The sequence below is a fragment of the Hyla sarda genome, unplaced genomic scaffold (genome assembly GCF_029499605.1).
Source record: "Hyla sarda isolate aHylSar1 unplaced genomic scaffold, aHylSar1.hap1 scaffold_222, whole genome shotgun sequence".
NCBI lineage: Eukaryota > Metazoa > Chordata > Amphibia > Anura > Hylidae > Hyla > Hyla sarda.
Genome location: NW_026608895.1, coordinates 68,611 through 88,398, shown reverse-complemented (window position 1 = coordinate 88,398; position 19,788 = coordinate 68,611). Strand labels below are relative to the sequence as shown.

General features: G+C 46.9%; 8 non-coding genes and 1 pseudogene across 8 annotated transcripts; all 9 read right to left on the bottom strand.

Annotated features, from left to right (window-relative positions):
- Nucleotides 1–1,289: 1,289 nt before the first annotated feature.
- LOC130320840 (U2 spliceosomal RNA) lies at nt 1,290–1,507 on the bottom strand (annotated as a pseudogene).
- A 2,096-nt stretch (nt 1,508–3,603) lies between these two features.
- On the bottom strand, nt 3,604–3,794 carry LOC130320866 (U2 spliceosomal RNA). The gene has a single exon (XR_008866688.1). It is a non-coding gene; the product is annotated as a U2 spliceosomal RNA (small nuclear RNA).
- A 2,095-nt stretch (nt 3,795–5,889) lies between these two features.
- Nucleotides 5,890–6,080, bottom strand: LOC130320864 (U2 spliceosomal RNA). Its single transcript, XR_008866686.1, has one exon. It is a non-coding gene; the product is annotated as a U2 spliceosomal RNA (small nuclear RNA).
- A 2,093-nt stretch (nt 6,081–8,173) lies between these two features.
- On the bottom strand, nt 8,174–8,364 carry LOC130320863 (U2 spliceosomal RNA). Its single transcript, XR_008866685.1, has one exon. It is a non-coding gene; the product is annotated as a U2 spliceosomal RNA (small nuclear RNA).
- A 2,090-nt stretch (nt 8,365–10,454) lies between these two features.
- Nucleotides 10,455–10,645, bottom strand: LOC130320862 (U2 spliceosomal RNA). Its single transcript, XR_008866684.1, has one exon. It is a non-coding gene; the product is annotated as a U2 spliceosomal RNA (small nuclear RNA).
- Nucleotides 10,646–12,734: 2,089 nt separating this feature from the next.
- On the bottom strand, nt 12,735–12,924 carry LOC130320796 (U2 spliceosomal RNA). The gene has a single exon (XR_008866643.1). It is a non-coding gene; the product is annotated as a U2 spliceosomal RNA (small nuclear RNA).
- Nucleotides 12,925–15,018: 2,094 nt separating this feature from the next.
- Nucleotides 15,019–15,209, bottom strand: LOC130320861 (U2 spliceosomal RNA). The gene has a single exon (XR_008866683.1). It is a non-coding gene; the product is annotated as a U2 spliceosomal RNA (small nuclear RNA).
- Nucleotides 15,210–17,285: 2,076 nt separating this feature from the next.
- Nucleotides 17,286–17,476, bottom strand: LOC130320860 (U2 spliceosomal RNA). Its single transcript, XR_008866682.1, has one exon. It is a non-coding gene; the product is annotated as a U2 spliceosomal RNA (small nuclear RNA).
- Nucleotides 17,477–19,560: 2,084 nt separating this feature from the next.
- On the bottom strand, nt 19,561–19,751 carry LOC130320859 (U2 spliceosomal RNA). Its single transcript, XR_008866681.1, has one exon. It is a non-coding gene; the product is annotated as a U2 spliceosomal RNA (small nuclear RNA).
- Between the last annotated feature and the right edge of the window lie 37 nt (nt 19,752–19,788).

Below are 19,788 nucleotides of genomic sequence, written 5' to 3'. Positions count from 1 at the left end.
GCGGGCTTTCACCGGGGCCTCTTCGTCCGGAGCAGGGCGACCCTGGGCCAAGCCAGTACCTGGCTTATGCTGCAATTTTGGGTCCACTTTTGCCCCCACCGAGGCCCGTCGGCTGCCACCCGCCACAGGTGAGCCCCCTTCAGAAGTTTCGGCGGGCTCTTGAGCCAGGTAGGAAGTCGATCGACGTCTTTCAATTTCCCGGGCAGTAAACTCGATCACCCGCCCGGGCTTCGTGGAATCCCCATGGCCTCCCCCTAGCACTACCACCGGTGGGCCCCCCGATGGAGCACCAGAGGTCTTGGGCCTGGACCCATCAGTACCTGCCATCTGGGGTTTGGGCATCTTAAAAAAGGACGTCTTTTGTCCTGTCCCCTCTTTGGGTGGGCCCAGCCTTGACCCACCCATCGTAGTTTTTGCTTTATGGGGACAGGAATTAAAATCGTGATTTTCCTCTCCGCAGAGGTTGCACCTTATCGTATGGCTACATCTTGAGGCTATGTGACCTTCTTGGCCACACCTATTGCAGCGAATCACACGCTCCGCGCCGCAGGTCTCCTGGGTGTGGCCAAACCTCAAGCAATTTCGGCAATACATAGGCATTTGAGGATAGAACAGGAAGCCCCGAACTCTCCCGATGGCAAAATTTGGGGGCGGATGGCAAAGACCCCCAATACCACCGGGATCCTTACGGAGCTTGACCCAGAACTTCCTCTTGCCGTTCCAGAACCGCACGGAGTTCAAGATTTTGTTTGCGAATCGCACCTCTTCGCAGTATCGCCGAAGAAAAGTGGCTATATCCTCCGTGGTCACATGAGGGCTGTGCATAGCCACCACCAACGGTATATGTTCCTCACCATAGAGGAACTGGAACGAAAGACCGTCGAGTCGATCGTCCCTCTGGTCCGCACCAGACAAGGTTGCATAGATGTTATCGCAACACGCCGTGGCCGTGAAGGTGACGGTATACAGGCCACGGCTTTCCTGGTCATTTAGACACAGGATGTCCTCCCTGTTGAGGCGGAAGTAGTCAAGAAGAATCACCTCCGCAATGAAGCGGAGGTTCTTCAACTGACGATGGCTCTCCGACACCTCTATGCGGATGGTATTTCGCATCGACATTTCCCCAGAGGGGAAAGCCCAGGAGAACGGCATCTTCCACACCCAGGGACTAAGCCCCTTCCCCAATAGCAGCAGGGGCTCAGAATCCCGCTATAAAAGCGGAACCCTTACCCAAGGCAGAGGTCGGGGGTACCCTAGGTGCTTCCGAAGCTACAGGTAACGCTCAACGTACCGAAAATGCCTTCTGAGACACAAGGTCCCAGAGACAGGGGGATCGCAACCCGTTGTCCGTGGACTAAGCCCGCTCCCCAATAGCAGCAAGGGGGTGAAGTCCCTCCGTAAGGAGAGACAATCCCCCAAGGCCGAGAAGCGGGGTACCACAGACACCTTCCGACCAGACCAAATGCAGATACTACACTTGATCTTAGCCAAAAGGCCGAGAAGCGATAACCGTGAAAGGGGCGGGCCCAACAAGGTGCCCTTCATGGGCACTATCACTGCTTGCTGTCAGGGAGGCTGCCAGACAATTTTCCATGCACACTCTGGGCTGGGGGGCAGTCAACCACCAGTACACACAGCAGAACCTAAACCCATACCATTATTGCTAAGCAGCAAGACAGGGGCCCATTGCACTCCCACGGGGCCTTTTTAAATGCAATCCATAACCCGGATTTGCCAGGAACCCTTCTTACTCCTCCTACTTGCATGTGACACTGGGCTTAGGATCTGCATAGGAAACACACACACAAGCACACACCTACCTTTGTTGCCTGCAGATGCCTCCTTGGCTGTCCCCAAACGGTATCAAACCAACACCCACGGGAAGCTGTAAGCATAGAGGACATGCCTGCACCCCATTGGACTTACCTGTGTGGGTTAAATCCGGGTTATTTGACAACCTATGGCGGTGATGGTTCTGCTCAGGCAGAGCAGTGCTGATGCTCCTCATAAAGCTGTCGCTGCTGTGAAGGTTCTAGGTGACATCACAAATCCCTATGGTTACATACACAACAAAGCTGGGTTGTTGTTGTTTACACTCTGCAAGGCCTGTGGAAGTGAGTGACATCATAGCACTGTAGTTCTGAGGGTTCTAGATGGATGCAACAATCTCCTGTTGCTTCTATGAAGGCCATAATAGACGACATCACCAAACAGCTCCATAGTCACATACACAGCAAAGGAGAGATGTTGTTTACACCTAGTGATGTCAGTGGTATTGAGTGACATCACAGCACAGTGCTAAGGCTCCTGGGCCTGGACACAGCAGCGGCTGCAATATCTCAACGGAGAATACGTTTATATATATGTGTGTGTGTGCGCGTATATATATATATATATATATATATATATATATATATATATATATTTCTCCGCCGAAATCACTTTTAAACCCATTTCCACCTTTTTTTCCCTTCTCTTCCTCTTACTTTTTTTTCACGTTTTTTTACGTTTTTCTCCTTTTCGCCTCTTTTCTGGGCGTATTATTCTTCTTTTTCTTCTTTTTTTTCGTCTAATGCATACCCCATCAGTGCAGCAATGCTTATTCAATACCGCCAGCAGATGGAGACACTGGGGGATAATTTTCTAAGGATTTATACTGATTTTTCCTGTCTGAATTTGTCGCACAGAAAGTTGCAGGCCAAATATGTGTGACATTTCTGCGACTTTAGCTTCTAGAGCATTTTTACAACATTATACATAGGTGCTGAATACATAAAAAGCGACTGTTCAGCGACAGACAAGTCGCATCGGCTGAAAGTAGGCCAGAATGTCAGTCCATGTTGGAGCAGGTTTAGATACAGTCTAAAGTATAGATCTCAAAGTCTGTGCACAGAATTTAGCAAGGGCCTCGCACCTTCTGATGCATCAGGTAGGTGCACAATAGCATAGCCTAACCCTCTGTACTTTGGTCTATATTGATGCGGGACATAGACAGCCAGCTGATGACCAATCCATTAGTGCAATGGATGGCTGGAAGCATTTGTCTTTGCCTTTGCAATACCACAGAAGCAATGCATGGTCAATGTACAGCAATGACACACCTGTGTGAACAGCCAGGAGACCCCCCCCCCCCCCCCCCCATGTTATGTTACATAGTTACATAGTTAGTACGGTCGAAAAAAGACATATGTCCATCAAGTTCAACCAGGGAATTAAGGGGTAGGGGTGTGGCGCGATATTGGGGAAGGGATGAGATTTTATATTTCTTCATAAGCATTAATCTTATTTTGTCAATTAGGAACATTCAGCACCCACCCGCTATCAAGGCAGCTGCCTATCATGTCATGCCCTACCTGCACAGGTGTGCTGGCTACTCAAATGATCCAATTAAGGAGGCCATTTAGTCAGCAGCAGCAGAAGTCCTGTGCCTGGACGCTCCAACAGCGGCCAGACACAAGCAGAAGCAGAAGCAGCAGAAGCAGCAGCAGCACCACCTTTTGTTTTTTGGCTGCAGCAGCAGCAAGGCCCACAGGGCTGGCTAGCTGGCTAGCCAGCAAGCAGGTAGCAATGAAAGTAGGAATCTTTCTTTTTAACCCTGTAAGGGGGTGGTGCACTGTACCCGAAGATACTGCCATATCGGGTCAATGCATAGGGCGACGGAAGCAAGCTTCGAAATCGGCCCCCGTTCTCAAAAATCCATTTAATATATGGTCCCCAGATAGGGGACGTATCAGATATTAAACTGATAAGAACAGATACTACACTTGATCTTAGCCAAAAGGCCGAGAAGCGATAACCGTGAAAGGGGCGGGCCCAACAAGGTGCCCTTCATGGGCACTATCACTGCTTGCTGTCAGGGAGGCTGCCAGACAATTTTCCATGCACACTCTGGGCTGGGGGGCAGTCAACCACCAGTACACACAGCAGAACCTAAACCCATACCATTATTGCTAAGCAGCAAGACAGGGGCCCATTGCACTCCCACGGGGCCTTTTTAAATGCAATCCATAACCCGGATTTGCCAGGAACCCTTCTTACTCCTCCTACTTGCATGTGACACTGGGCTTAGGATCTGCATAGGAAACACACACACAAGCACACACCTACCTTTGTTGCCTGCAGATGCCTCCTTGGCTGTCCCCAAACGGTATCAAACCAACACCCACGGGAAGCTGTAAGCATAGAGGACATGCCTGCACCCCATTGGACTTACCTGTGTGGGTTAAATCCGGGTTATTTGACAACCTATGGCGGTGATGGTTCTGCTCAGGCAGAGCAGTGCTGATGCTCCTCATAAAGCTGTCGCTGCTGTGAAGGTTCTAGGTGACATCACAAATCCCTATGGTTACATACACAACAAAGCTGGGTTGTTGTTGTTTACACTCTGCAAGGCCTGTGGAAGTGAGTGACATCATAGCACTGTAGTTCTGAGGGTTCTAGATGGATGCAACAATCTCCTGTTGCTTCTATGAAGGCCATAATAGACGACATCACCAAACAGCTCCATAGTCACATACACAGCAAAGGAGAGATGTTGTTTACACCTAGTGATGTCAGTGGTATTGAGTGACATCACAGCACAGTGCTAAGGCTCCTGGGCCTGGACACAGCAGCGGCTGCAATATCTCAACGGAGAATACGTTTATATATATGTGTGTGTGTGCGCGTATATATATATATATATATATATATATATATATATATATATATATATATTTCTCCGCCGAAATCACTTTTAAACCCATTTCCACCTTTTTTTCCCTTCTCTTCCTCTTACTTTTTTTTCACGTTTTTTTACGTTTTTCTCCTTTTCGCCTCTTTTCTGGGCGTATTATTCTTCTTTTTCTTCTTTTTTTTCGTCTAATGCATACCCCATCAGTGCAGCAATGCTTATTCAATACCGCCAGCAGATGGAGACACTGGGGGATAATTTTCTAAGGATTTATACTGATTTTTCCTGTCTGAATTTGTCGCACAGAAAGTTGCAGGCCAAATATGTGTGACATTTCTGCGACTTTAGCTTCTAGAGCATTTTTACAACATTATACATAGGTGCTGAATACATAAAAAGCGACTGTTCAGCGACAGACAAGTCGCATCGGCTGAAAGTAGGCCAGAATGTCAGTCCATGTTGGAGCAGGTTTAGATACAGTCTAAAGTATAGATCTCAAAGTCTGTGCACAGAATTTAGCAAGGGCCTCGCACCTTCTAATGCATCAGGTAGGTGCACAATAGCATAGCCTAACCCTCTGTACTTTGGTCTATATTGATGCGGGACATAGACAGCCAGCTGATGACCAATCCATTAGTGCAATGGATGGCTGGAAGCATTTGTCTTTGCCTTTGCAATACCACAGAAGCAATGCATGGTCAATGTACAGCAATGACACACCTGTGTGAACAGCCAGGAGACCCCCCCCCCCCCCATGTTATGTTACATAGTTACATAGTTAGTACGGTCGAAAAAAGACATATGTCCATCAAGTTCAACCAGGGAATTAAGGGGTAGGGGTGTGGCGCGATATTGGGGAAGGGATGAGATTTTTTATTTCTTCATAAGCATTAATCTTATTTTGTCAATTAGGAACATTCAGCACCCACCCGCTATCAAGGCAGCTGCCTATCATGTCATGCCCTACCTGCACAGGTGTGCTGGCTACTCAAATGATCCAATTAAGGAGGCCATTTAGTCAGCAGCAGCAGAAGTCCTGTGCCTGGACGCTCCAACAGCGGCCAGACACAAGCAGAAGCAGAAGCAGCAGAAGCAGCAGCAGCACCACCTTTTGTTTTTTGGCTGCAGCAGCAGCAAGGCCCACAGGGCTGGCTAGCTGGCTAGCCAGCAAGCAGGTAGCAATGAAAGTAGGAATCTTTCTTTTTAACCCTGTAAGGGGGTGGTGCACTGTACCCGAAGATACTGCCATATCGGGTCAATGCATAGGGCGACGGAAGCAAGCTTCGAAATCGGCCCCCGTTCTCAAAAATCCATTTAATATATGGTCCCCAGATAGGGGACGTATCAGATATTAAACTGATAAGAACAGATACTACACTTGATCTTAGCCAAAAGGCCGAGAAGCGATAACCGTGAAAGGGGCGGGCCCAACAAGGTGCCCTTCATGGGCACTATCACTGCTTGCTGTCAGGGAGGCTGCCAGACAATTTTCCATGCACACTCTGGGCTGGGGGGCAGTCAACCACCAGTACACACAGCAGAACCTAAACCCATACCATTATTGCTAAGCAGCAAGACAGGGGCCCATTGCACTCCCACGGGGCCTTTTTAAATGCAATCCATAACCCGGATTTGCCAGGAACCCTTCTTACTCCTCCTACTTGCATGTGACACTGGGCTTAGGATCTGCATAGGAAACACACACACAAGCACACACCTACCTTTGTTGCCTGCAGATGCCTCCTTGGCTGTCCCCAAACGGTATCAAACCAACAACCACGGGAAGCTGTAAGCATAGAGGACATGCCTGCACCCCATTGGACTTACCTGTGTGGGTTAAATCCGGGTTATTTGACAACCTATGGCGGTGATGGTTCTGCTCAGGCAGAGCAGTGCTGATGCTCCTCATAAAGCTGTCGCTGCTGTGAAGGTTCTAGGTGACATCACAAATCCCTATGGTTACATACACAACAAAGCTGGGTTGTTGTTGTTTACACTCTGCAAGGCCTGTGGAAGTGAGTGACATCATAGCACTGTAGTTCTGAGGGTTCTAGATGGATGCAACAATCTCCTGTTGCTTCTATGAAGGCCATAATAGACGACATCACCAAACAGCTCCATAGTCACATACACAGCAAAGGAGAGATGTTGTTTACACCTAGTGATGTCAGTGGTATTGAGTGACATCACAGCACAGTGCTAAGGCTCCTGGGCCTGGACACAGCAGCGGCTGCAATATCTCAACGGAGAATACGTTTATATATATGTGTGTGTGTGCGCGTATATATATATATATATATATATATATATATATATATATATATATATATTCTCCGCCGAAATCACTTTTAAACCCATTTCCACCTTTTTTTCCCTTCTCTTCCTCTTACTTTTTTTTCACGTTTTTTTACGTTTTTCTCCTTTTCGCCTCTTTTCTGGGCGTATTATTCTTCTTTTTCTTCTTTTTTTTCGTCTAATGCATACCCCATCAGTGCAGCAATGCTTATTCAATACCGCCAGCAGATGGAGACACTGGGGGATAATTTTCTAAGGATTTATACTGATTTTTCCTGTCTGAATTTGTCGCACAGAAAGTTGCAGGCCAAATATGTGTGACATTTCTGCGACTTTAGCTTCTAGAGCATTTTTACAACATTATACATAGGTGCTGAATACATAAAAAGCGACTGTTCAGCGACAGACAAGTCGCATCGGCTGAAAGTAGGCCAGAATGTCAGTCCATGTTGGAGCAGGTTTAGATACAGTCTAAAGTATAGATCTCAAAGTCTGTGCACAGAATTTAGCAAGGGCCTCGCACCTTCTAATGCATCAGGTAGGTGCACAATAGCATAGCCTAACCCTCTGTACTTTGGTCTATATTGATGCGGGACATAGACAGCCAGCTGATGACCAATCCATTAGTGCAATGGATGGCTGGAAGCATTTGTCTTTGCCTTTGCAATACCACAGAAGCAATGCATGGTCAATGTACAGCAATGACACACCTGTGTGAACAGCCAGGAGACCCCCCCCCCCCCATGTTATGTTACATAGTTACATAGTTAGTACGGTCGAAAAAAGACATATGTCCATCAAGTTCAACCAGGGAATTAAGGGGTAGGGGTGTGGCGCGATATTGGGGAAGGGATGAGATTTTTTATTTCTTCATAAGCATTAATCTTATTTTGTCAATTAGGAACATTCAGCACCCACCCGCTATCAAGGCAGCTGCCTATCATGTCATGCCCTACCTGCACAGGTGTGCTGGCTACTCAAATGATCCAATTAAGGAGGCCATTTAGTCAGCAGCAGCAGAAGTCCTGTGCCTGGACGCTCCAACAGCGGCCAGACACAAGCAGAAGCAGAAGCAGCAGAAGCAGCAGCAGCACCACCTTTTGTTTTTTGGCTGCAGCAGCAGCAAGGCCCACAGGGCTGGCTAGCTGGCTAGCCAGCAAGCAGGTAGCAATGAAAGTAGGAATCTTTCTTTTTAACCCTGTAAGGGGGTGGTGCACTGTACCCGAAGATACTGCCATATCGGGTCAATGCATAGGGCGACGGAAGCAAGCTTCGAAATCGGCCCCCGTTCTCAAAAATCCATTTAATATATGGTCCCCAGATAGGGGACGTATCAGATATTAAACTGATAAGAACAGATACTACACTTGATCTTAGCCAAAAGGCCGAGAAGCGATAACCGTGAAAGGGGCGGGCCCAACAAGGTGCCCTTCATGGGCACTATCACTGCTTGCTGTCAGGGAGGCTGCCAGACAATTTTCCATGCACACTCTGGGCTGGGGGGCAGTCAACCACCAGTACACACAGCAGAACCTAAACCCATACCATTATTGCTAAGCAGCAAGACAGGGGCCCATTGCACTCCCACGGGGCCTTTTTAAATGCAATCCATAACCCGGATTTGCCAGGAACCCTTCTTACTCCTCCTACTTGCATGTGACACTGGGCTTAGGATCTGCATAGGAAACACACACACAAGCACACACCTACCTTTGTTGCCTGCAGATGCCTCCTTGGCTGTCCCCAAACGGTATCAAACCAACAACCACGGGAAGCTGTAAGCATAGAGGACATGCCTGCACCCCATTGGACTTACCTGTGTGGGTTAAATCCGGGTTATTTGACAACCTATGGCGGTGATGGTTCTGCTCAGGCAGAGCAGTGCTGATGCTCCTCATAAAGCTGTCGCTGCTGTGAAGGTTCTAGGTGACATCACAAATCCCTATGGTTACATACACAACAAAGCTGGGTTGTTGTTGTTTACACTCTGCAAGGCCTGTGGAAGTGAGTGACATCATAGCACTGTAGTTCTGAGGGTTCTAGATGGATGCAACAATCTCCTGTTGCTTCTATGAAGGCCATAATAGACGACATCACCAAACAGCTCCATAGTCACATACACAGCAAAGGAGAGATGTTGTTTACACCTAGTGATGTCAGTGGTATTGAGTGACATCACAGCACAGTGCTAAGGCTCCTGGGCCTGGACACAGCAGCGGCTGCAATATCTCAACGGAGAATACGTTTATATATATGTGTGTGTGTGCGCGTATATATATATATATATATATATATATATATATATATATTTCTCCGCCGAAATCACTTTTAAACCCATTTCCACCTTTTTTTCCCTTCTCTTCCTCTTACTTTTTTTTCACGTTTTTTTACGTTTTTCTCCTTTTCGCCTCTTTTCTGGGCGTATTATTCTTCTTTTTCTTCTTTTTTTTTGTCTAATGCATACCCCATCAGTGCAGCAATGCTTATTCAATACCGCCAGCAGATGGAGACACTGGGGGATAATTTTCTAAGGATTTATACTGATTTTTCCTGTCTGAATTTGTCGCGCAGAAAGTTGCAGGCCAAATATGTGTGACATTTCTGCGACTTTAGCTTCTAGAGCATTTTTACAACATTATACATAGGTGCTGAATACATAAAAAGCGACTGTTCAGCGACAGACAAGTCGCATCGGCTGAAAGTAGGCCAGAATGTCAGTCCATGTTGGAGCAGGTTTAGATACAGTCTAAAGTATAGATCTCAAAGTCTGTGCACAGAATTTAGCAAGGGCCTCGCACCTTCTGATGCATCAGGTAGGTGCACAATAGCATAGCCTAACCCTCTGTACTTTGGTCTATATTGATGCGGGACATAGACAGCCAGCTGATGACCAATCCATTAGTGCAATGGATGGCTGGAAGCATTTGTCTTTGCCTTTGCAATACCACAGAAGCAATGCATGGTCAATGTACAGCAATGACACACCTGTGTGAACAGCCAGGAGACCCCCCCCCCCCCCCCCCCATGTTATGTTACATAGTTACATAGTTAGTACGGTCGAAAAAAGACATATGTCCATCAAGTTCAACCAGGGAATTAAGGGGTAGGGGTGTGGCGCGATATTGGGGAAGGGATGAGATTTTATATTTCTTCATAAGCATTAATCTTATTTTGTCAATTAGGAACATTCAGCACCCACCCGCTATCAAGGCAGCTGCCTATCATGTCATGCCCTACCTGCACAGGTGTGCTGGCTACTCAAATGATCCAATTAAGGAGGCCATTTAGTCAGCAGCAGCAGAAGTCCTGTGCCTGGACGCTCCAACAGGGGCCAGACACAAGCAGAAGCAGAAGCAGCAGAAGCAGCAGCAGCACCACCTTTTGTTTTTTGGCTGCAGCAGCAGCAAGGCCCACAGGGCTGGCTAGCTGGCTAGCCAGCAAGCAGGTAGCAATGAAAGTAGGAATCTTTCTTTTTAACCCTGTAAGGGGGTGGTGCACTGTACCCGAAGATACTGCCATATCGGGTCAATGCATAGGGCGACGGAAGCAAGCTTCGAAATCGGCCCCCGTTCTCAAAAATCCATTTAATATATGGTCCCCAGATAGGGGACGTATCAGATATTAAACTGATAAGAACAGATACTACACTTGATCTTAGCCAAAAGGCCGAGAAGCGATAACCGTGAAAGGGGCGGGCCCAACAAGGTGCCCTTCATGGGCACTATCACTGCTTGCTGTCAGGGAGGCTGCCAGACAATTTTCCATGCACACTCTGGGCTGGGGGGCAGTCAACCACCAGTACACACAGCAGAACCTAAACCCATACCATTATTGCTAAGCAGCAAGACAGGGGCCCATTGCACTCCCACGGGGCCTTTTTAAATGCAATCCATAACCCGGATTTGCCAGGAACCCTTCTTACTCCTCCTACTTGCATGTGACACTGGGCTTAGGATCTGCATAGGAAACACACACACAAGCACACACCTACCTTTGTTGCCTGCAGATGCCTCCTTGGCTGTCCCCAAACGGTATCAAACCAACACCCACGGGAAGCTGTAAGCATAGAGGACATGCCTGCACCCCATTGGACTTACCTGTGTGGGTTAAATCCGGGTTATTTGACAACCTATGGCGGTGATGGTTCTGCTCAGGCAGAGCAGTGCTGATGCTCCTCATAAAGCTGTCGCTGCTGTGAAGGTTCTAGGTGACATCACAAATCCCTATGGTTACATACACAACAAAGCTGGGTTGTTGTTGTTTACACTCTGCAAGGCCTGTGGAAGTGAGTGACATCATAGCACTGTAGTTCTGAGGGTTCTAGATGGATGCAACAATCTCCTGTTGCTTCTATGAAGGCCATAATAGACGACATCACCAAACAGCTCCATAGTCACATACACAGCAAAGGAGAGATGTTGTTTACACCTAGTGATGTCAGTGGTATTGAGTGACATCACAGCACAGTGCTAAGGCTCCTGGGCCTGGACACAGCAGCGGCTGCAATATCTCAACGGAGAATACGTTTATATATATGTGTGTGTGTGCGCGTATATATATATATATATATATATATATATATATATATATTTCTCCGCCGAAATCACTTTTAAACCCATTTCCACCTTTTTTTCCCTTCTCTTCCTCTTACTTTTTTTTCACGTTTTTTTACGTTTTTCTCCTTTTCGCCTCTTTTCTGGGCGTATTATTCTTCTTTTTCTTCTTTTTTTTCGTCTAATGCATACCCCATCAGTGCAGCAATGGCTTATTCAATACCGCCAGCAGATGGAGACACTGGGGGATAATTTTCTAAGGATTTATACTGATTTTTCCTGTCTGAATTTGTCGCACAGAAAGTTGCAGGCCAAATATGTGTGACATTTCTGCGACTTTAGCTTCTAGAGCATTTTTACAACATTATACATAGGTGCTGAATACATAAAAAGCGACTGTTCAGCGACAGACAAGTCGCATCGGCTGAAAGTAGGCCAGAATGTCAGTCCATGTTGGAGCAGGTTTAGATACAGTCTAAAGTATAGATCTCAAAGTCTGTGCACAGAATTTAGCAAGGGCCTCGCACCTTCTGATGCATCAGGTAGGTGCACAATAGCATAGCCTAACCCTCTGTACTTTGGTCTATATTGATGCGGGACATAGACAGCCAGCTGATGACCAATCCATTAGTGCAATGGATGGCTGGAAGCATTTGTCTTTGCCTTTGCAATACCACAGAAGCAATGCATGGTCAATGTACAGCAATGACACACCTGTGTGAACAGCCAGGAGACCCCCCCCCCCCCCCCCCATGTTATGTTACATAGTTACATAGTTAGTACGGTCGAAAAAGACATATGTCCATCAAGTTCAACCAGGGAATTAAGGGGTAGGGGTGTGGCGCGATATTGGGGAAGGGATGAGATTTTATATTTCTTCATAAGCATTAATCTTATTTTGTCAATTAGGAACATTCAGCACCCACCCGCTATCAAGGCAGCTGCCTATCATGTCATGCCCTACCTGCACAGGTGTGCTGGCTACTCAAATGATCCAATTAAGGAGGCCATTTAGTCAGCAGCAGCAGAAGTCCTGTGCCTGGACGCTCCAACAGCGGCCAGACACAAGCAGAAGCAGAAGCAGCAGAAGCAGCAGCAGCACCACCTTTTGTTTTTTGGCTGCAGCAGCAGCAAGGCCCACAGGGCTGGCTAGCTGGCTAGCCAGCAAGCAGGTAGCAATGAAAGTAGGAATCTTTCTTTTTAACCCTGTAAGGGGGTGGTGCACTGTACCCGAAGATACTGCCATATCGGGTCAATGCATAGGGCGACGGAAGCAAGCTTCGAAATCGGCCCCCGTTCTCAAAATCCATTTAATATATGGTCCCCAGATAGGGGACGTATCAGATATTAAACTGATAAGAACAGATACTACACTTGATCTTAGCCAAAAGGCCGAGAAGCGATAACCGTGAAAGGGGCGGGCCCAACAAGGTGCCCTTCATGGGCACTATCACTGCTTGCTGTCAGGGAGGCTGCCAGACAATTTTCCATGCACACTCTGGGCTGGGGGGCAGTCAACCACCAGTACACACAGCAGAACCTAAACCCATACCATTATTGCTAAGCAGCAAGACAGGGGCCCATTGCACTCCCACGGGGCCTTTTTAAATGCAATCCATAACCCGGATTTGCCAGGAACCCTTCTTACTCCTCCTACTTGCATGTGACACTGGGCTTAGGATCTGCATAGGAAACACACACACAAGCACACACCTACCTTTGTTGCCTGCAGATGCCTCCTTGGCTGTCCCCAAACGGTATCAAACCAACACCCACGGGAAGCTGTAAGCATAGAGGACATGCCTGCACCCCATTGGACTTACCTGTGTGGGTTAAATCCGGGTTATTTGACAACCTATGGCGGTGATGGTTCTGCTCAGGCAGAGCAGTGCTGATGCTCCTCATAAAGCTGTCGCTGCTGTGAAGGTTCTAGGTGACATCACAAATCCCTATGGTTACATACACAACAAAGCTGGGTTGTTGTTGTTTACACTCTGCAAGGCCTGTGGAAGTGAGTGACATCATAGCACTGTAGTTCTGAGGGTTCTAGATGGATGCAACAATCTCCTGTTGCTTCTATGAAGGCCATAATAGACGACATCACCAAACAGCTCCATAGTCACATACACAGCAAAGGAGAGATGTTGTTTACACCTAGTGATGTCAGTGGTATTGAGTGACATCACAGCACAGTGCTAAGGCTCCTGGGCCTGGACACAGCAGCGGCTGCAATATCTCAACGGAGAATACGTTTATATATATGTGTGTGTGTGCGCGTATATATATATATATATATATATATATATATATATATATATATATATTTCTCCGCCGAAATCACTTTTAAACCCATTTCCACCTTTTTTTCCCTTCTCTTCCTCTTACTTTTTTTTCACGTTTTTTTACGTTTTTCTCCTTTTCGCCTCTTTTCTGGGCGTATTATTCTTCTTTTTCTTCTTTTTTTTCGTCTAATGCATACCCCATCAGTGCAGCAATGCTTATTCAATACCGCCAGCAGATGGAGACACTGGGGGATAATTTTCTAAGGATTTATACTGATTTTTCCTGTCTGAATTTGTCGCACAGAAAGTTGCAGGCCAAATATGTGTGACATTTCTGCGACTTTAGCTTCTAGAGCATTTTTACAACATTATACATAGGTGCTGAATACATAAAAAGCGACTGTTCAGCGACAGACAAGTCGCATCGGCTGAAAGTAGGCCAGAATGTCAGTCCATGTTGGAGCAGGTTTAGATACAGTCTAAAGTATAGATCTCAAAGTCTGTGCACAGATTTTAGCAAGGGCCTCGCACCTTCTGATGCATCAGGTAGGTGCACAATAGCATAGCCTAACCCTCTGTACTTTGGTCTATATTGATGCGGGACATAGACAGCCAGCTGATGACCAATCCATTAGTGCAATGGATGGCTGGAAGCATTTGTCTTTGCCTTTGCAATACCACAGAAGCAATGCATGGTCAATGTACAGCAATGACACACCTGTGTGAACAGCCAGGAGACCCCCCCCCCCCCCCATGTTATGTTACATAGTTACATAGTTAGTACGGTCGAAAAAAGACATATGTCCATCAAGTTCAACCAGGGAATTAAGGGGTAGGGGTGTGGCGCGATATTGGGGAAGGGATGAGATTTTATATTTCTTCATAAGCATTAATCTTATTTTGTCAATTAGGAACATTCAGCACCCACCCGCTATCAAGGCAGCTGCCTATCATGTCATGCCCTACCTGCACAGGTGTGCTGGCTACTCAAATGATCCAATTAAGGAGGCCATTTAGTCAGCAGCAGCAGAAGTCCTGTGCCTGGACGCTCCAACAGCGGCCAGACACAAGCAGAAGCAGAAGCAGCAGAAGCAGCAGCAGCACCACCTTTTGTTTTTTGGCTGCAGCAGCAGCAAGGCCCACAGGGCTGGCTAGCTGGCTAGCCAGCAAGCAGGTAGCAATGAAAGTAGGAATCTTTCTTTTTAACCCTGTAAGGGGGTGGTGCACTGTACCCGAAGATACTGCCATATCGGGTCAATGCATAGGGCGACGGAAGCAAGCTTCGAAATCGGCCCCCGTTCTCAAAAATCCATTTAATATATGGTCCCCAGATAGGGGACGTATCAGATATTAAACTGATAAGAACAGATACTACACTTGATCTTAGCCAAAAGGCCGAGAAGCGATAACCGTGAAAGGGGCGGGCCCAACAAGGTGCCCTTCATGGGCACTATCACTGCTTGCTGTCAGGGAGGCTGCCAGACAATTTTCCATGCACACTCTGGGCTGGGGGGCAGTCAACCACCAGTACACACAGCAGAACCTAAACCCATACCATTATTGCTAAGCAGCAAGACAGGGGCCCATTGCACTCCCACGGGGCCTTTTTAAATGCAATCCATAACCCGGATTTGCCAGGAACCCTTCTTACTCCTCCTACTTGCATGTGACACTGGGCTTAGGATCTGCATAGGAAACACACACAAGCACACACCTACCTTTGTTGCCTGCAGATGCCTCCTTGGCTGTCCCCAAACGGTATCAAACCAACACCCACGGGAAGCTGTAAGCATAGAGGACATGCCTGCACCCCATTGGACTTACCTGTGTGGGTTAAATCCGGGTTATTTGACAACCTATGGCGGTGATGGTTCTGCTCAGGCAGAGCAGTGCTGATGCTCCTCATAAAGCTGTCGCTGCTGTGAAGGTTCTAGGTGACATCACAAATCCCTATGGTTACATACACAACAAAGCTGGGTTGTTGTTGTTTACACTCTGCAAGGCCTGTGGAAGTGAGTGACATCATAGCACTGTAGTTCTGAGGGTTCTAGATGGATGCAACAATCTCCTGTTGCTTCTATGAAGGCCATAATAGACGACATCACCAAACAGCTCCATAGTCACATACACAGCAAAGGAGAGATGTTGTTTACACCTAGTGATGTCAGTGGTATTGAGTGACATCACAGCACAGTGCTAAGGCTCCTGGGCCTGGACACAGCAGCGGCTGCAATATCTCAACGGAGAATACGTTTATATATATGTGTGTGTGTGCGCGTATATATATATATATATATATATATATATATTTCTCCGCCGAAATCACTTTTAAACCCATTTCCACCTTTTTTTCCCTTCTCTTCCTCTTACTTTTTTTTCACGTTTTTTTACGTTTTTCTCCTTTTCGCCTCTTTTCTGGGCGTATTATTCTTCTTTTTCTTCTTTTTTTTCATCTAATGCATACCCCATCAGTGCAGCAATGCTTATTCAATACCGCCAGCAGATGGAGACACTGGGGGATAATTTTCTAAGGATTTATACTGATTTTTCCTGTCTGAATTTGTCGCACAGAAAGTTGCAGGCCAAATATGTGTGACATTTCTGCGACTTTAGCTTCTAGAGCATTTTTACAACATTATACATAGGTGCTGAATACATAAAAAGCGACTGTTCAGCGACAGACAAGTCGCATCGGCTGAAAGTAGGCCAGAATGTCAGTCCATGTTGGAGCAGGTTTAGATACAGTCTAAAGTATAGATCTCAAAGTCTGTGCACAGAATTTAGCAAGGGCCTCGCACCTTCTGATGCATCAGGTAGGTGCACAATAGCATAGCCTAACCCTCTGTACTTTGGTCTATATTGATGCGGGACATAGACAGCCAGCTGATGACCAATCCATTAGTGCAATGGATGGCTGGAAGCATTTGTCTTTGCCTTTGCAATACCACAGAAGCAATGCATGGTCAATGTACAGCAATGACACACCTGTGTGAACAGCCAGGAGACCCCCCCCCCCCCCCATGTTATGTTACATAGTTACATAGTTAGTACGGTCGAAAAAAGACATATGTCCATCAAGTTCAACCAGGGAATTAAGGGGTAGGGGTGTGGCGCGATATTGGGGAAGGGATGAGATTTTATATTTCTTCATAAGCATTAATCTTATTTTGTCAATTAGGAACATTCAGCACCCACCCGCTATCAAGGCAGCTGCCTATCATGTCATGCCCTACCTGCACAGGTGTGCTGGCTACTCAAATGATCCAATTAAGGAGGCCATTTAGTCAGCAGCAGCAGAAGTCCTGTGCCTGGACGCTCCAACAGCGGCCAGACACAAGCAGAAGCAGAAGCAGCAGAAGCAGCAGCAGCACCACCTTTTGTTTTTTGGCTGCAGCAGCAGCAAGGCCCACAGGGCTGGCTAGCTGGCTAGCCAGCAAGCAGGTAGCAATGAAAGTAGGAATCTTTCTTTTTAACCCTGTAAGGGGGTGGTGCACTGTACCCGAAGATACTGCCATATCGGGTCAATGCATAGGGCGACGGAAGCAAGCTTCGAAATCGGCCCCCGTTCTCAAAAATCCATTTAATATATGGTCCCCAGATAGGGGACGTATCAGATATTAAACTGATAAGAACAGATACTACACTTGATCTTAGCCAAAAGGCCGAGAAGCGATAACCGTGAAAGGGGCGGGCCCAACAAGGTGCCCTTCATGGGCACTATCACTGCTTGCTGTCAGGGAGGCTGCCAGACAATTTTCCATGCACACTCTGGGCTGGGGGGCAGTCAACCACCAGTACACACAGCAGAACCTAAACCCATACCATTATTGCTAAGCAGCAAGACAGGGGCCCATTGCACTCCCACGGGGCCTTTTTAAATGCAATCCATAACCCGGATTTGCCAGGAACCCTTCTTACTCCTCCTACTTGCATGTGACACTGGGCTTAGGATCTGCATAGGAAACACACACACAAGCACACACCTACCTTTGTTGCCTGCAGATGCCTCCTTGGCTGTCCCCAAACGGTATCAAACCAACACCCACGGGAAGCTGTAAGCATAGAGGACATGCCTGCACCCCATTGGACTTACCTGTGTGGGTTAAATCCGGGTTATTTGACAACCTATGGCGGTGATGGTTCTGCTCAGGCAGAGCAGTGCTGATGCTCCTCATAAAGCTGTCGCTGCTGTGAAGGTTCTAGGTGACATCACAAATCCCTATGGTTACATACACAACAAAGCTGGGTTGTTGTTGTTTACACTCTGCAAGGCCTGTGGAAGTGAGTGACATCATAGCACTGTAGTTCTGAGGGTTCTAGATGGATGCAACAATCTCCTGTTGCTTCTATGAAGGCCATAATAGACGACATCACCAAACAGCTCCATAGTCACATACACAGCAAAGGAGAGATGTTGTTTACACCTAGTGATGTCAGTGGTATTGAGTGACATCACAGCACAGTGCTAAGGCTCCTGGGCCTGGACACAGCGGCGGCTGCAATATCTCAACGGAGAATACATTTATATATATGTGTGTGTGTGCGCGTATATATATATATATATATATATATATATATATATTTCCCCGCCGAAATCACTTTTAAACCCATTTCCACCTTTTTTTCCCTTCTCTTCCTCTTACTTTTTTTTCACGTTTTTTTACGTTTTTCTCCTTTTCGCCTCTTTTCTGGGCGTATTATTCTTCTTTTTCTTCTTTTTTTTCGTCTAATGCATACCCCATCAGTGCAGCAATGCTTATTCAATACCGCCAGCAGATGGAGACACTGGGGGATAATTTTCTAAGGATTTATACTGATTTTTCCTGTCTGAATTTGTCGCACAGAAAGTTGCAGGCCAAATATGTGTGACATTTCTGCGACTTTAGCTTCTAGAGCATTTTTACAACATTATACATAGGTGCTGAATACATAAAAAGCGACTGTTCAGCGACAGACAAGTCGCATCGGCTGAAAGTAGGCCAGAATGTCAGTCCATGTTGGAGCAGGTTTAGATACAGTCTAAAGTATAGATCTCAAAGTCTGTGCACAGAATTTAGCAAGGGCCTCGCACCTTCTGATGCATCAGGTAGGTGCACAATAGCATAGCCTAACCCTCTGTACTTTGGTCTATATTGATGCGGGACATAGACAGCCAGCTGATGACCAATCCATTAGTGCAATGGATGGCTGGAAGCATTTGTCTTTGCCTTTGCAATACCACAGAAGCAATGCATGGTCAATGTACAGCAATGACACACCTGTGTGAACAGCCAGGAGACCCCCCCCCCCCCCCCCATGTTATGTTACATAGTTACATAGTTAGTACGGTCGAAAAAAGACATATGTCCATCAAGTTCAACCAGGGAATTAAGGGGTAGGGGTGTGGCGCGATATTGGGGAAGGGATGAGATTTTATATTTCTTCATAAGCATTAATCTTATTTTGTCAATTAGGAACATTCAGCACCCACCCGCTATCAAGGCAGCTGCCTATCATGTCATGCCCTACCTGCACAGGTGTGCTGGCTACTCAAATGATCCAATTAAGGAGGCCATTTAGTCAGCAGCAGCAGAAGTCCTGTGCCTGGACGCTCCAACAGCGGCCAGACACAAGCAGAAGCAGAAGCAGCAGAAGCAGCAGCAGCACCACCTTTTGTTTTTTGGCTGCAGCAGCAGCAAGGCCCACAGGGCTGGCTAGCTGGCTAGCCAGCAAGCAGGTAGCAATGAAAGTAGGAATCTTTCTTTTTAACCCTGTAAGGGGGTGGTGCACTGTACCCGAAGATACTGCCATATCGGGTCAATGCATAGGGCGACGGAAGCAAGCTTCGAAATCGGCCCCCGTTCTCAAAAATCCATTTAATATATGGTCCCCAGATAGGGGACGTATCAGATATTAAACTGATAAGAACAGATACTACACTTGATCTTAGCCAAAAGGCCGAGAAGCGATAACAGTGAAAGGGGCGGGCCCAACAAGGTGCCCTTCA